General features: G+C 36.3%; 1 protein-coding gene and 1 non-coding gene across 2 annotated transcripts in view; one reads left to right on the top strand and one right to left on the bottom strand.

The window, feature by feature from the left end:
* The window catches only part of ANKS1B (ankyrin repeat and sterile alpha motif domain containing 1B), a 1,587,094-nt gene that overhangs the window by 621,495 nt on the left and 947,294 nt on the right, over positions 1–18,305 (top strand).
* Positions 13,335–13,467, bottom strand: LOC126023223 (small nucleolar RNA SNORA51). Its single transcript, XR_007500425.1, has one exon. It is a non-coding gene; the product is annotated as a small nucleolar RNA SNORA51 (small nucleolar RNA).

The following is an 18,305-nucleotide window of genomic DNA, read 5'->3' as shown; positions in this document are numbered from 1 at the left end:
TTAAACTGTACTACAAAGCAATAGTTATCAAAACAGCATGGTATTGGAATAAGGACAGGCCCTCAGATCAGTGGAATAGGCTTGAATACTCAGAAAATGTTCCCCAGACTTACAATCACCTAATTTTTGATAAAGAAGCAGGAAATCCTAATTGGAGCAGGGAAAGCCTCTTCAACAAGTGGTCTTGGCGCAATTGGATAGCCACTTGCAAAAAATTGAACTTAGACCCCCAGCTAACATCATGTATGAAGGTAAAATTCAAGTGGATTAAAGACCTCGATATCAGCCCCCAAACCATAAGATATATAGAACAGCACATAGGCAAAACACTCCAGGACATTACAGGCATTTTCAAGGAGGAAACTGCACTCTCCAAGCAAGTGAAAGCAGAGATTAACAGATGGGAATATATTAAGCTGAGAAGCTTCTGCACTTCAAAGGAAATAGTGCCCAGGATACAAGAGCCACCCACTGAGTGGGAGAAACTATTCACCCAATACCCATCAGATGAGGGGCTAATCTCCAAAATATACAAGGCACTGACAGAACTTTACAAGAAAAAAATATCTAATCCCATCAAAAAATGGGGAGAAGAAATGAACAGACACTTTGACAAAGAAGAAATACAAATGGCCAAAAGACACATGAAAAAGTGCTCCACATCACTAATCATCAGGGAGATGCAAATCAAAACAATGATGAGATACCACCTCACACCACAGAGAATTGCACACATCACAAAGAATGAGAATAAACAGTGTTGGCGGGGATGTGGAGAGAAAGGAACTCTTATCCACTGCTGGTGGGAATGCCGTCTAGTTCAATCTTTATGGAAAGCGATATGGAGATTCTCCAAAAACTGGAAATCGAGCTCCCATACGATCCAGCTATACCACTCCTAGGAATATACCCTAGGAACACAAAAATACAATACAAAAACCCCTTCCTTACACCTATATTCATTGCAGCACTATTTACCATAGCAAGACTCTGGAAACAACCAAGATGCCCTTCAACAGACGAATGGCTAAAGAAACTGTGGTACATATACACAATGGAATATTATGCAGTTGTCAGGAGAGATGAAGTCATGAAATTTTCCTATACATGGATGTACATGGAATCTATTATGCTGAGTGAAATAAGTCAGAGAGAGAGAAAAATGCAGAATGGTCTCACTCATCTATGGGTTTTAAGAAAAATGAAAGACATTCTTGCAATAATAATTTTCAGACACAATAGAGAAAAGAGCTGGAAGTTCCAGCTCACCTCAGGAAGCTCACCACAAAGAGTGATGAGGTTAGTTAGAGAAATAACTACATTTTGAACTGTCCTAATAATGAGAATGTATGAGGGAAATGGAGAGCCTGTTTAGAGTACAGGCGGGGGTCGGGTGGGGAGGAGGGAGACTTGGGACATTGGTGATGGGAATGTTGCACTGGTGAAAGTCTCATAAACTAGTTCAGAAGGACAGTAAGGACAACACAATTTTTATAAAATACTGTATTTGCTGGCATATAAGATGACCCTTCAACCCATAAAAAAACTTCCTAAAAGTCTTAAAAATAAGTTACTTCTTAAAAGTAAGAGGGGTGCGGATCACTCATCCCTGAAGCTGGAACAAGTTTTAGCATGCCTTATACCAGCATATAATATGACTCCCGAATTTTAGAAAGTTTTTCATGGGTTGAAGGGTCATCTTATATGACGGCAAATATGGTACTTAAACTTTTTGTCTAGTACACTCTCATTTGTACATGATTGCTCTTTAGAGTTTTCTGCAAGCTACAATAATAAAGCTCTGGTGGCTAATGCACGTAAGTATTCAATTATTTTTTAAGTCTCTCAGATTTTAATTTTAATTAACATAAAATATTTTACATATGTGATCTTTATGAAAACTCGTATTTAAAAAACTTTAGGGTTGGAGCAATAGTACTGAGATAGGCATTAGTCTTGCATGTAGGCAACCTGGGCTCAATCCAGCATACCAAATTGTCCCATGAGTGCACCAGAAGTGATTCTTGAGTGCAGACCATGAGAAACCCTTGAGCATCACCAGGTGTGTTCCAAAAAAAAAAACAAAATTAAAAAATATATTCATTGATTTGGGCAGAAGCTATAGCACAGCTGTAGGCCATTTGCCTTGCATGTGGCTAACCCAGGACACATATGAGTTCAATTCCCTGCTTCTCATATAGTACCCAAGCCAGGAGTTATTTCTGAGTGAATAGCCAGGAGTAACCCCTGAGTATCACCAGGTGTGGCCTAAAAACATATATATGTGTATATGCATATATACATACTAATATATGCATATATATGTATATATATATATATATATATATGAATTCATTGGTCCAGGGAGACAGTAAGAGCTTTTGCCTTGCAAGAGCAGACCTTGGTTTGATCCCCACATTTCATGTTCTTCAGAGCACCTATAGTATCATCTGCCAAACACAGAGATGAAAGTAACCAGGTGTGGGGCCGGGTAGGTGGCGCTAGAGGTAAGGTGTCTGCCTTACAAGCGCTAGCCAAGGAACGGACCGCGGTTCGATCCCCCGGCGTCCCATATGGTCCCCCCAAGCCAGGGGCGATTTCTGAGCACATAGCCAGGAGTAACCCCTGAGCGTCAAACGGGTGTGGCCCAAAAACCAAAAAAAAAAAAAAAAAAAAAAGAAAGTAACCAGGTGTGATCCCAAACAGGCAAAACAAAAACATCCCAAACAAACATTTTCTTTTCTTGGGCTCAGGGAAATAACTCAAGGAGGTGAAGCATTGGAGCACATGCTTTAAATTTGATTTCTGGCTATGTGCTTCTGCCCCAGGGTCTCCATGAGATGTGATCTTGGCATCTCCAAATTATTGCTGGGCTGTCCTTGGTGGTCTGCACATTTGAGTCAGTATTATCAGAAATGATTCATGGATCCTGAGCACTGCTTGGAGTCCCTTTCCCCCAAAATTAGTAAATTAAAATTTAAAAACTTCCTTTAAATTATCCTTTCAGATTCTCTTGAACAGGGTCTTCTTACCATTTCACTTCTGTCACTTTTTAATGGCTTTTATGAACCATTAGTCTGGACTTTTAAAAAGCCTCTTACTTACAAGTTCCTGGAATTGACCTTTTGCAAGCCTGGAGCCAGACTCATATAAGTAAGATCATTTTATTCATCTTTCAATCTTCCCATGTCTCCTATATTACAAGTTGTGAAGATGTGCAACATTCTATATAATTTGGCTCACTTTAGCTCATTAATATTTTATGATGCTCTAAGAAACATTTCATTCTAGCCCTGCCATCATCCTAGCATTGCCTCAGATAAACCAAACAGTCCCTGCCTTACTTTTCTTTTTTCAGCTTTTCGAAGACTTATCTGAATTCCTTCTCACAGAGCCAGGCATGGCTAATTGTTTTTCTACCTTAAGGTCATTATTTATATGCCACCCTTTAAAAAAGATCCTTTCTGACTTTGTGAATACAAAGTAGTCACAAGATACTATCCCCTTGATTCTCTTTTCCTTTATATCAGGTTCACTCCTAAAGTAGCATCTCTGTGTATGTGTTTATTTTATACTATACTAGTTATTATAAATATTATAATATTATACTAATTATATTATCATTATATTATTATAATAATTATATTATTTAGTCTGAGAAACTAGAGTGGCACCTGCTACATAATTGAAGTTCAAATATAGTCTTTGAAATAACTAATGGAACATGGTAAGTAAAGAATGAGAGATCATTCTAGAAACAAGGTGAATAAATTGAGATTTATATCTGAATATGAATTAGCTAAATAAACTAGTGATAGAGTGAAGAAAGCAGAAAAGAATGAGCAAGGTATATAAAGTTTAATATTAAATACTATGCCAAATTCACCAAGTATATTTTAATTAAAAATTTATGAAAGCACTTTGATTTACAAAGTTATTCATAGTTGAGTTTTAGACATGTAATGTTCCAAAACCAATCGCATCACCATTAGTAACTTATCTGGTGTTTCTAAATTCCTTCATATTCATACTCCTTTTCCCAGTCCCCAATCTACCATATTGACTGACATTTTTTTTGTTTGTTTTTGGGCCAAACGTGGTTATGCTCAGGGATTACTCCTGGCTATGTGCTCAGAAATCGCTCCTGGCTATAGGGGACAATATGGGATGCTGGGAATTGAGCAAAATACAAGGTAAAACATTATTCAATTGGGAGCATTAATTATGGAAAACTATAAAGCACCTTTAAATTAACAAGAAAATGACTTGGATCAAGAGATATACCTGAAACAAGTTAGATGCAGGCCGTTTTAAATCAGATCTTTCAGTTGGGCTTCACTGTTTTATCCCCTTTTTTTTAAATTTTTATACCACCACCAAATTGTTCAAATGTAAATACGCTGTGGACTTCCCCATTTTAACCATCACCAATTTATTCAGATGTGAAAAGTCTGTGGGCTCTCCCATTTTAACCCATCACCAAATTGTCCAGACACTGGGCTTCTCCTAGGTCGCTCACCACATAGCTTTACTTCCATGTAGTCCTGGGCCCCTCAGCTGGGTCCAGGCGGGAGCCACTAGTGCAGTTCCACTCGCCTGGTCTGGATATCCACAACTGCAGCCTATCAGCTCTCTGCCACCCGGCCGCTGCATCCCGCTTGCCTCCTAGTAGAAAGGCGGCAGTCTGTGCTTTTTGCTGAGAGTGATCCACCGCCCATTGCCACTTCTGCTGCTGATGCTCAGGCAGCTGCTGTGGGCGTGCCTGGTTGTTCAAAGGTGAGGGTGGTCTGAGTTGAAAGTTCGAAATTTCAAAAGTCAAAATCCATGTTCGAGTTGAAGGTCGTACTCAGCATTTAGAGACAATTTTTCTTCCTGGACCTTTTCCAATTAGGGCTCTCCATCAATTTCTAATAGGTCGGAGTTTTTGGAAAAAGGACTTTTTGCAGCAAAGTCTCAGTCTTGGGCCTCAGGTGCGGGTGATCCAAACTTTGACCTCCCCTCCATCACTGGCCCTTCTGCCCACAGAAGGGGTCTCAGACATTTTTAAAAGTGGCTTCACGTAGCTCTAGGTTTTGGCTCACTGCAGCTGAAAAGAGCCAAAATCAAACACAAGAACAAGAATTTCATCATGCTGACTTGGTCTAGGGGTCAGGTCCACCTTAGGGCACCAGTATGTTGCAATTTAGTCCTGGATGGGGCTGGTTGGTGATGGGATAGATGGAGGGGCCTTTTGCCTCCAGCCCAGGCCACATGTATGCAACCCTCTCCAGCTAGCGGGTCTGAGGGTTCAGGATAGCAGCGAGGAAATGCTTTATAGACAGGTTTCAGGAGACATTAGCTTTATTAAGTGGATAAGGCTGGAGAATCATTCCCAGAATCATATCCACCTTCCTTAGACCCTTGCTTTTATACACAGGAATCAGGTACCACCCTAGGGTGGGAGCAGAATGCCAAGGAAGGAATAATACAATAATACAATACTAATACAATAATCAAATAATAACTAGATCAACCCTAGGGTGGGGCACAATTATTGATTAGGGTAGAATCAGTAACCCAACAGATATCAATAATAACACAACAATGTGGGACACCTGAACATGGCCCTGTCAACACTTGATAGGTCAATCAAACTGAAACCCAACAAAAATATACTAGTGCTGACAAGAGAAATGGAAGGAAGAGGTCTAGTAGATATATATAGGACATTCCATCCTTGAAAACATGGACACACGTTCTTCTCCAATGTACATGGGTAATTCTCCAGGATAGACCACACAATGGCACATAAAACATGCCTCCATAAAATCAAGAAGATAGAAAATTTGCAGGCAACATTCACTGATCACAAGGCTCTGAATTTGGATGTGAACTACAAAGGGACACACAAGAAAAACGTTAAGACCTGGAAATTAAATAGCCTACTTCTGAACAACCAGTGGGTCAGAGATGAAATCAAAGAGGAAATCAAAACTTTCCTGGAAACAAATGACAATGAAGATACAAACTATCAGAACCTATGTGATATTGCAAAAGTGGTATATAGAGAAAAATTTATAGCTTTGCAAGCACACATCAGAAAGAAAGGGGCATACCTGAATAGCTTAATGACACTGCTTACACTGCTTATACTATAAGCCTTATAGAATTAGAAAATGATCAAGAAAATGAATCAAAAATAGGGAGAAAGAAGGAAATAATAAAGCTTAGAGCAGAAATCAATGAAGTGGAAACTCAAAAAACAATCCAAATGATCAACGAAAGCAGAAATTGGTTCTTTGAAAAAATAAACAAGATTGATAGGCCATTGGCAAAACTGACAAAGAGAGTGAGAATTGATGACCTGTATTAGAAATGAAAATGGGGGAGATCACTACAGATATTGCTGAGAGTCAAAGGTTAATCAGATACTACTTTGAGAAACTCTATGCTACTAAACATGAGAAGCTGAAAGAAATGGATAAATTCTTTGACTCTTATAACCTTCCAAAGTTGAATGAGGAGGATGTAGCATATCTAAGCACCCCATTACTATTGCAGATATTAAAATAGTAATCAAATCTCTGCCCAAAAACAAAAGCACAGGCCCAGATGGATTCACTAATGAATTCTTTCAAACCTTTCAAGAGGAACTACTACCAATCCTGGCCAGGCTCTTTCATAAAATTGAAAAACCGGGAATGCTTCCAAATAGTTTTTATGAAGCCAACATCACCTTGATACCAAAACCATACAGAGCTGCTGCCAAAAAAGAAAATTACAGACCAACATCCCTGATGAACGCAGATTCAAAGATCCTCAACAAAATCCTGGCAAAATATGATCAAGTAGGTTTCATCCAAGGAAGGCAAGGATGATTTAACATTTGTAAATCTATCAACATAATACACAACATCAACAACAAGAGAAATACAAATCACATGATCATATCAATAGATGCAGAGAAAGCATTTGATAAGGTCTAACACCCATTCTTGATAAAAAAAAAACTCTCAGCAAGATTAAATGAAAGAATCTTTTTCAATATAGTTAAGGGCATCTACCACAAACCATGGCAAATATTTTCCTTATTGGAGAAAAACTAAAACCTTTTTCTCTAAATTCTGGCACAAGACAAGGCTGTCATCTGTCACTACTCGTATTCAACATAGTACTGGAAGCACTTGCTGTAGCTATTAGGCAAGAAAAAGATACCAAGGACATTCAGATAGGAAAGGAAGAAGTCAGGTTTGCAGGTGTCATGATACTTTAGAACCCTAAAGACTCTACCAAAAAAGAGACAATATATTCATATAGCAACATGTCAGGCTACAAAATTAACACACAAAAATCAATGACTTTTTTATACATCAATAATAATAGGGAATGTATGAAGGAAAAATACAAATGGATTAAAGAGCTTTATATCCTATGTGAAACCATAAGGTATGTAAAACAACACGTAGGCAAAACACTCGATGACATTGAGACGAAAGGCGTCTTTAAGTAGGAAACAGCACTCTCCAAACAAGTGAAAGCAGAGAAAACAGATGTGAGAATATTAAGCTAAGAAGTTTTGCACCTCAAAGGAAATAGTGCTCAGGATACAAAAGCTACCCATTGAGTGGGAGAAACTATTCACCCAATATTCATCAGATAAGGGACTAATATCCAAAACATACAAGGCACTGACAGAACTTTACAAGAAAAAAACACATCTTATCCCTTTAAAAAATTGGGAGAAGAAATTAGTAGAAACTTTGTCAAAGAAGAAATACAAATGGCCAAAAGGCATATAAAAATGCTCCACATCACTAATCATCAGGGAGATGCAAATCAAAACAACTATGAGGTACTATCTCACACCACAAAGATTGGCGCACATCACCAAGAATGATAACAAGCAGTGTTGGCAGGATGTGGAGAGAAAGGAAATCTAATTCACTGCTGTCTAGTCCAACCTTTATGGAAAGCGATATGGAGATTCCTCCAAAAACTGGAAATTGAGCTCCCATAATGATCCAGCTATACCACTCCTAGGCATATACCCTAGGATCACAGAAATACAATACAATACAATACAATACAAATATCCCTTCCTCACACCTATATTCATTGTAGTAATATTTACAATGGCTAAAGAAACTGTGGTACATATACACAATATACATATACATATGCAGCCATCGGGAGAGATGAAGTCTTGTAATTTTCCTATACATGGATGTACATGGAATCTATTATTCTGAGTGAAATAATCCACAGGGAGAAAGATAGATGCAGAATAGTCTCAGTCCTCTATGAGTTTTAATAATTCTCAGAGACAAAAGGGAGGAAGGCTGTGATGTGTAGCACATCACATGAAGCTCACTACAAAGAGTGATGAATGCAGTTAGAGAAATAACTACTTTGAGAAGTATCATAATGTGAATGAATGAGGAAAGTAGAAAGCCTGTCTAGAGTAAACACAGTGGTGGGGTCGGGAGAATGGAGATTTGGGACATTGGTGATGGGTATGTTGCACTGGTTAAGGGGGGTGTTCTTTACATGACTGAAACCCAACTTCAATCATATATGTAATCAAGATGTTTAAATAAATATTAAAAATAAAAAAGATAAAAAAGAAATTATATTTGTAGTTGCCTATAAACCAAGGAAAGCTTACTGCATACTTATCACTTATATTCCATCCAATTTTTTCATTAAAATAAACAAGAGTCCTACTAAAATAATTATAATAATTTAATGAAATTCTTTATATCTCACTAATTTGCCCATGTACAATTTTTATGCTTTCTGTGTTTCTATGTAATGATTTTTTGTATATAAATATATAATACATAATGCTTTTTCCTTCATTTGACAAACACATAAACATCCACATTACATTAAATATAGTACTATATTATTATATGTACTCTCTACTCAAATTTTTCAAATGGAATAGTTCCCATATTTTGATTTATTTATTATGTAGTAGAAATTAGAAATAAGTATGTATGTGAAAGAATAAAGTAAATTTTTATAATTAAAAAAAACTTTACTTCACTAAAGATTTTTCTAAGCCTCTCAACTGTCAGTTCTATAAACCTATAAATGGGGCCGGAGTAGTAGCACAGTCGTAGGACATTTGCTTTGCACTTGGCTTTCCAGAGTGGACGTGAGTCAAATCCCCAATTCCTATAAAGTCCTATGAACCAGGAGTCATTTCTTAGCGCAGAGCCATGAGTGACCCCTGAGCGCTGCCAGGTGTGGCCCAAACAAACAAACAAACAAAAAACCCTATTAATATTTTTCACAGTAGTAATGTTGAAAACACAATTTGGGGTTGTGATATAGGCCATTTCATGTGTTTTCTTTATATGTTACTGTTACTATTCAAGTATGCTTTACTTTTTCCTTTATTCTGCACAAATTCACACAGTCAAGAATGGGAGTTTGTGAAATAAGCAATAAATTTGGCACTTCATTTTATATGTTATAGAATTATATTTACAGTCTCCTTAATCCTTCAACCAGTGAGATGGAGAGGGCAATTATGATTCCTGTTTTATGTATGAGAAAAGGAAAAATTGGTATTCTATATGTTATATTACATTAAAAACAAGTTTTAAATCAATGGTATTACACGTGAGAGATGAAAATCAAGACACTACAAAGATATATATTCTTTATCATAGAAATTTTTTTAATATCACTGTTTCAGAGGGGTCAATCTTCCCAAATATGTTCAGGATTCCTAGAGGTCTCTTACGGTAATTTTCATCCAACTGAACTGGTGGGTCAATGCTTAGGACCAAAGAATGTGCTTATGCTTAATATCTGCAATACCAGTGATTACCCAGGATATCTTCAAGATGTGAGGAACTTCCAGGGCCACACCTGGTGGTGCTCTGGGAACTCTGCAAAAGCAGGATTAAACCAAGTTCAGCTGTAAGTAAGGCATGCACCTTATCTCCTGCACTATATTTTAGCAACATTCTATTTTATATGGATTTAAATTTTATTAATTTAAAATAATATAGAAGGCACTATGAGGAATAAAATAATATAACTAATTTTTAGTATTTACATTATATTAGAAGACAACTAAACTACATGCTTTCTCTACCAGATTCTGAACCCATAGCACATAGACTCAAACAAATTTAAACATTAATATCATCATTACACAATCATTATCATTATTACTAATAGATCTGATTAGGCCATAAAATACTCAATATGTGGCCAATAGTGCTATTTTAACTTTTCCTAGAGCACCCTAAATCATCAACTAATTGGCAGCACTGTGCAAAAAGATTTTCTCACATAATGACAGAGAATATGTGCACTATGCTGACTGGTTGATTCTAAAGAGGTGAAGCCCAGAGATGGTGTAGATAAAATTCTTAGTTTATTCTTCTAAATAATTTTCAGCAGAACAATTTTGGGAAGAGTATAGTGATAATGTGAGAATAATGCCCAGAATGTTAGGCTCATGAAATATCTCTTTTTGTGTAAATAAATACCAAGAAAGTGTTAGGGTCTGGAATGGAAAGATAAACCACTATATTGCAAGACTCTGGAAACAACCAAGACGCCCTTCAACAGACGAATGGCTAAAGAAACTGTGGTACATATACACAATGGAATATTATGCAGCTGTCAGGAGAGATGAAGTCATGAAATTTTCCTATACATGGATGTACATGGAATCTATTATGCTGAGTGAAATAAGTCAGAGAGAGAGAGAAAAACGCAGAATGGTCTCACTCATCTATGGGTTTTAAGAAAAATGAAAGAAACCCTTGTAATAATAATTTTCAGACACAAAAGAGAAAAGAGCTGGAAGTTCCAGCTCACCTCAGGAAGTTCACCACAAAGAGTGATGAGTTTAGTTAGGGAAATAACTACATTTTGAACTGTCCTAATAACGAGAATGTATGAGGAAAATGGAGAGCCTGTCTAGAGTACAGGCGGGGGTCGGGTGGGGAGGAGGGAGACTTGGGACATTGGTGATGGGAATGTTGCACTGGTGATGGGTGGTGTTCTTTACATGACTGAAACCCAAACACAATCATGTATGTAATTAAGGTGTTTAAATAAATTAAAAAAAATAAGAAAGATAAACCACACAATGGAAACAAAGTAAAGTTTTATTCCATCAACCAACAAGCTACAAAATGGCTGATCAAGGCCACATCCCACAGGAGGTGATCCTACGCAGGGGTCACAAGCCAGGTTATATGGTGCTATACATAGGAAGTCTTGACCTTTAATTTGATTGGCTATAGTCTAGGGTATTTTTAGGGTATTTCATCAAGCTCTTTTGTAGCTAGATGTCTAGGGTTTGTGGTTTATAGGGCCTTGGAGTCCAAGTCATTATTGTGGGATAGAAATTTAGTCCTTAAATGTAAATTTAGACTTGTTTGCCTTAAATGGATACTTAACATTGGTATGACAAAATGGAGTCCCTTCTGCTCTAAGCTTCACAGGAAGTATGAATTTAACTTAACAATAGGACTATTGGTTAGGCAAATAATTCTCTGATTATTTAGAAATAGAGGCCAGGAAGTACAAGATCAGCCTAACAACAAGACAATATAAATTTTCCTCTAGTCTTTCTACTAGAGTGTCTATATATACTATATATAGTATATAGTGTCTATATATACTAGAGTGTCTATATAGACACTGCAATTAACTTCCTAGACATCAAAATCACCATCTTACTCCAAAACTCTGTTCATCCCTCTTTTTATTAATGACATGACCATCTACTCAGTTGTTCAAAGCAGGAATTTCAGTCGCTCTAAATGCCTATCTTTCTTTTTTCCCTCCTTTTTTAATCATTTGCCAAACCATGTCAATTGGGGTGAGGCATTGGTGGTGGGAATGTTGCACTGGTGAAGGGGGGTGTTTTGTTTATGACTATAACCCAACTACAATCATGCTTGTAATCATGGTGCTTAAATAAAGATTTTATTTTTAAAAAAAAGCATCTCCCAGAGGCTTTTCATTTTCTCAGCTCCTACCAAAAATGCTTCAAATTTACCTTATCTTGACTTGATCATTTAAGTAACTTCCAGAAGACTATTATCTTCAAATGCTTCTACTTTAACTTCTACATTTCCTCATTATATGGAAATGTTTTGTTTTAATATTTATTTTATATTTCAAAAAATAAAGATACTAAAGCAATGTTAAAAATATAACACAAACATTTGTGTTTGTTTGTATATGTGTGTGCTTTAATTTTTAATAAAGATGCTGATATGGTGCTCAAAAGCACTACACTCTTTAGTTTGAAATTTCTTTTGATTTATTTTACTTTTTGTTTTGGGGCCAAACCCATTGGTATGCACTGGCTACTCATGGTTCTATGCTCAGGAGTCACTTCTGCTGGTGCTTACGGACCATATAGTGCCAAAGTCAAACTCTTCAAATATATGAACAGCAGGAATTGAGCCCATTAAAAATTTCTTTGATTCTTATTTTTTATAAATAGCAATTATCCATAACCATAAAACTTCCATCACAATAAGATAAATAACTTTGATATAATAATATCATTTCATCTTAATACAGATGAAATATAGATTTCTCCAAATATCCTAATAACATCTGAGGGCATTGTGACTTATGTTCACAGTTGATCATCTTGTTTTTATTTCTTTCAGTCTATAACAATTCCTCAATTTTAGTTTCTTAAATGACAACATATTTGAAGAGAATAGCTTAGTTATTTCATAAAACTTCCTTCATTTTGGATTTGTCTGATAGTTTCCATTACATATAAATAAGCACTGCATCTTGGTTAGACAGAACTTTTTTTATTTGTAAAAATTACTTTATTTAATCACTATTGTTTACAAGGTTGTTCAGAATATAATTGAGTTTTTCACAATTAGAAGGTTGTTTATGATTAAGTTTCAGATATATAGTATACAATACACTTCACAGTGCACATTTCCTACCACCAATGTCCCCAGGTTCTGTTCCTACCTGCCTCTGCCCTCTCCTCTACCTGTCTCTGTGGCAGACATATTTTTCTCAGACAGAACCATTTTATTAATTTATTTTTAATTTTTTTTTATATTTTTGTGTTTGGGGGTTATACTCTGAGGTTACTACTTGCTCTGCCTTTAGGGATCACTACTGATGGTATATGTGGAGAACATATGGAATGCCAAGGTTTGAACCCATTTTAGGCATGTACAAGGCAACCTACTCACATGCTTTGATATCCCTCCACCACCAAGCCACTATATTTTAAAATATTGCATTCTCTGAAGTTATACCTGATTTGGATTTGTCTTATTTTTTATGATGTTCACCACTTTGAACTCTTGGCTTCTTTTTTTTTAGATTTTTTCTGTCCCCCAATTCACAATACAGACCAGGCAAAAAGCCTGTTTTGAGGTGTATATGGGGTGCACTTACTGTATCTCCTCTTTCTATATAGTTAGTGTAAAGAACACAGTTTGTGGTAAGAATTGGGAGGCCTTATCTTTTCCTTTTTTTTCACTATTGAGAAAATTAAAACAGTAGTCAAATGTCTCCCCAAAAAGCCCAGGTCCAGATGGATTCTCTAATGAATTCTTTCAAACTTTTCAAGAGGAACTACTACCAATCCTGGCCAGGCTCTTTCATGAAATTGAAAAAACAGGAACATTTCTAGACAGCTTCTATGAAGCCAATATCACCTTGATACCAAAAACAGACATACAGCCAGAAAAGAAAATTACAGGCCAATATCCTTGATGAATACAGTTGCAAAGATCCTCAATAAAATTCTGGCAAATAGAATTCAATGCCTTATCAAGAAGATCATTCATTATGATCAAGTAGGTTTCATCCCAGGAATGCAAGGATGGTTTACATTTGTAAATCCATTAACATAATACACAATATAAACAAGAAAAAAATAAAAATCACATGATCATATCAATAGACACAGAGAAAGCATTCGATAAGGTGCAACACTCATTCTTGATAAAGAAAAAACTCTCAGCAAGGGGCCGGGCGGTGGCGCTCAAGGTAAGGTGCCTGCCTTACCTGCGCTAGCCTAGGAGACGGACTGCGGTTCGATCCCCCGGCGTCCCATATGGTCCCCCAAGCCAGGAGCGACTTCTGAGTGCATAGCCAGGAGTAACCCCTGAGCGTCACCGGGTGTGGCCCAAAAACCAAAAAAAAAAAAAAAAAAAAAAAAACTCTCAGCAAGATGGGAATAAAAGGAACCTTTCTCAATCTAGTTAAGCCATCTACCACAAGCCAATGGCAAATATTATCCTCAATGGAGAGAAAATGAAAGCCTTCCCTCTAAACTCCGATACAAGACAAGGTTGCCCCCTCTCACCACTCCTATTTAACATAGTACTGGAAGTACTTGCTATAGCGATTAGGCAAGAAAAAGATATCAAGGGAATCCAGATAGGAAAGGAAGAAGTCAAGCTCTCACTGTTCGTAAATGACATGATACTAGACACATAGAAATGATTGGTTTCTTTTTTATTTCTTCTTTGAGAGAACAGGCCTGTGCTCAGAACTTTCTCATGATTCTTCACTTAGGGATCACTCTTGTGGTGTATTTGAGAGCTGGACATTTAACTAGGGTCAGCAGCATGCAATTCAAGTTACTTTACCTACTGTATTATCTCTCCATCCCTCACCTTGATCACTTGGATGTCATTGTGTCATTCAGAGCGTTTTATTTTATTTTACCTATGTCTTTATTGCTTTGGGGACCATATCAGAGCTTCTCAGTGCTACCCCTGGCTTTGTGATCAGAAATCACAGATAGGATTGCTGATATCATCTGGGGAACTATACGGTATCTTAAGGATTGAACCTGGGTGGGCCACATGTAAAGCAAGTGCTCTGCCTACTGTATTATCATTCCAGTTCCAGTTATTTTATTTTAAAATTATTCATTTTTATTTTTAATTCATAAATATTTTAATAGGATTACTTTGAAATTAATAATCCATTTCTCATAAAACATTTAAATTTTATTTAAATATATGTATAGATTAAAAGTTTTCTATTTATTCAGTGAATCACACAACGTGACTATTGTTTCTGTTATTTTATTGAAACCATTGTGATTTACAAAGTCTTTATAGTTGAATTTCAGACATACAGTGACAGTGAGTCAGGGCCATTTCACTACCAGGTTTTGTTATTTTATTGAAACCACTGTGATTTACAAAGTCTTTATAGTTGAATTTCAGACATACAGTGACAGTGAGTCAGGGCCATTCCACTACCAGGGTTGACATTCCTCCACCGATGCTCCCAGCCTGCATACTATACACCAGCCTTTGTCCATGGCATGACAGTGTAACAGGCTCATTTTAAGCTTTTTTTTTGTTATAGTTTAGGTCTTTAATTATATTAGAATAAAGATCCAAATTAGCTTCTTTCCACCACAGGAGGAAAAATAATTCAGTTCCCGTAGAAGATCTAAAACAGTTTGCTTCTCTAAGTGCTGTCATTTTCACCAGATATCTTCATTCATTCCCTAACTTTAAAATCCTTAAACCAGGTTTCATTGTTATTTTTAAAATAATTTTTAAATTAATTAAATAAATGTGATTTACAAAGTTATTGATAATTGACTTTTAGGCTGTAATACTTTAACAACTATATACACAACTATATATACGTGTGTGTATATATGTGTATTTACAATATTCACCAATATTCCCAAATTCCATCATTCCCCAAACCCTGCCCCATTCCCTATCACCACCTTAACAAGCACATCGCAAAGTTTAGTGGTTGCAGTTTAGTTCTCATGCTTTTAATGTAGTAGAGTCTGTGTTTTGGGTGTATTACTTTGCCATTCTCCCACAATACCAATATATCTGAAGACCTGACTCTTTTTCTCCATTACTTCTCTTTCTTATCTTCCTTCCCACCTTGATTCATTCATTTTTCTGTTCTTTTTTCCCTGTTTTACTGCACTACATTTTCTTATCCAGTTATTCTATATATCACAGCTATTTGTACTATATATGTATGTAAGATCATCTTTTCTTTACTAACTTAATTAATTCAACATTATATCTTTTTCATACAACCAGGTTCCAGTAAATTGTATGATTTCATTGATCCTTGTAGCTGCATAGTATTTTATTTTGTGTATATAACACATTTTCATAATCTATTCATTTATCTTTGGGAACCTAGGTTGATTTCATATCTTAACTATTGTACTAAGTGTAACTATGAATAATGTTGTGCATATGTTCTTTTAACTATCTTTAAATCCTGGTACTATATACCCAAAATTGAAAATGCTGAGTCATATGGCAGCTCAATTCTAACTTTATTGAGAACTCTCCATACTGTTTTCCATAGGGGTTGAACCAGACAACATTTCCACCAGCAGTGGATGGAAGTTCCTTTTTCACCACATCCCTACATGCATACATTGTTCCTATTATGTTTTATATATGCCATTCTCACTAGTGTGAGATTGTATTTCATTGTTGTCTCAATTCAGATTACCTAATAAGTGATGCAAAGTATTTTTTCAAGTGCCTATTGGTGATCTGCTTGTATTCTTCTGTGAATTTTCTGTTCATTTTTTCTCACCTTGAACATATGTCATGTGGATTCAACTTCGACTCCAGGTGATTAGACAGCAACTGTCCAACTCCGAACCCTAGATCCCAGACATAGAAATGACACAGTTCTCTGCAACAGATCCAGGAACCTAACTCCCTCTGGGACATTCTTAATACTGCTCTGACACCAACATATGCCAGTTTTGATATGATATCCTGACAATGAGGAAATGGCAACAACTTGATCTAAGAGCAGGTTGTCTTACCTCACCATCTAACGGTAAGATGAAATCAGAAGACTTGTCATCCTTTGATCTGTGCAAAAGCCACGGTTACTATCTACAGAAGACTGACTGTGACAACCATGACTGGGCAGAATGTATCCTGGGACCAATAAAAAAAAAACCTAGTCTAGGCTCTGGCCTATGATCTGCACAACAACCAAGATCTCTAATTCCAGAGGTCTGACTGAGACAACTGCAACTGAACAGTTCTTCTGGAAACATAATGAAAGACTCTATCCTAGGCTTTATCCTAGGATCAGTGCAAAAACCAAGACCACCAACTGCAGAAGACTGATTAAAACAACAGTGATGGAACAGAACTTCTAGAATCATAAAGAAAGACTTCATCATAGGCTCCATTCTTTGACCTGTGAAGATATGAAAATATCTAGATACAGAGGTGTGATTTTATCATCCATGATGGAGCAGAAGTTTTCCATACACCACAAAAGGACCTAAGGGAAAGCAAATGAACATGTATGGAATCTGTAGTTATTCCCATGACAGTATACTTCAAGGGTGGAGAAACCCTATATCTCTTAGGTCAAGGGATTTCCCTTTCTAATATCCCCAATATTTACTGTGCCTATGCAGAAAAAAAAGAAGCACAAAATATTTTTTTGATTTTGTTATTGTTGTTTTCATTTTTTTTTGTGCTTTGTTTTGTCTTTATTTCAGGACCATGGGTATTGTGTGGTGGTTGTCTTTATTGCTGTAGTGCTTTTTGAACTTTTTGTTTGATTTTTCTTTTTGTGTTGTTGCTGTGTTTCTCTTCCTTTTTCCCTTTCTTCTCTCAAATTAATATTTATAGCCTCTAGAAGGACTCCGCCCATTTTTTGCTTGTTTGATTTTACACCATTTTATTATTTTCTTTTCTTCATACAGAATCACAGAACTTGAACCATCTTGTTCTGCCTCCAAAATTGGTGGGGAAATAATTGAGGGTACCAAGACCAAACATTGTATGATCACAAAGTAGTAATAAAAATGAGCAGACTTAAACACCAAATCTAAAACCAACTACAATAAAATGGATACCCAATCTACAACAAGCTAGACACAGAGGGAACCACTTAAACTAACAATCCAGGGGGTAAATGAGGGGGATATGGAATCATGCTGGGAACAGGGATGGAGGGAGGACAACTTTGGTGGTAGGAATTCCCCTGATTCAATATCAATATATACCTAAAATATTACTGTGAAAGATATGTAATCCACTTTGGTCAAAATAAAAAGTATTATTATAAAAAATAAAGTGTTAAAATCTAAGTATAAGTAAATATTCCACGCTTATCCTCCCATATCTCTTTTTAATATCTATTTGATCTATTTGTTCGTTTCTCACAGTGCTTTAATTTCACCTCATAGAAATATTTTTCTAATCCTGCCTTTGTCTTTTGTGTTTTGAGGCACCAACAACTTGTCTCTAGATTTGCATACATAATTGTTCAAATCAAACCACTTTCCCAATAACTTATATAAA

Source organism: Suncus etruscus, chromosome 11 (assembly GCF_024139225.1).
Source record: "Suncus etruscus isolate mSunEtr1 chromosome 11, mSunEtr1.pri.cur, whole genome shotgun sequence".
Classification (NCBI taxonomy): Eukaryota; Metazoa; Chordata; class Mammalia; order Eulipotyphla; family Soricidae; genus Suncus; species Suncus etruscus.
Note: the sequence above shows the minus strand (reverse complement) of the source record. Positions and strands in the feature narration are given on the sequence as shown.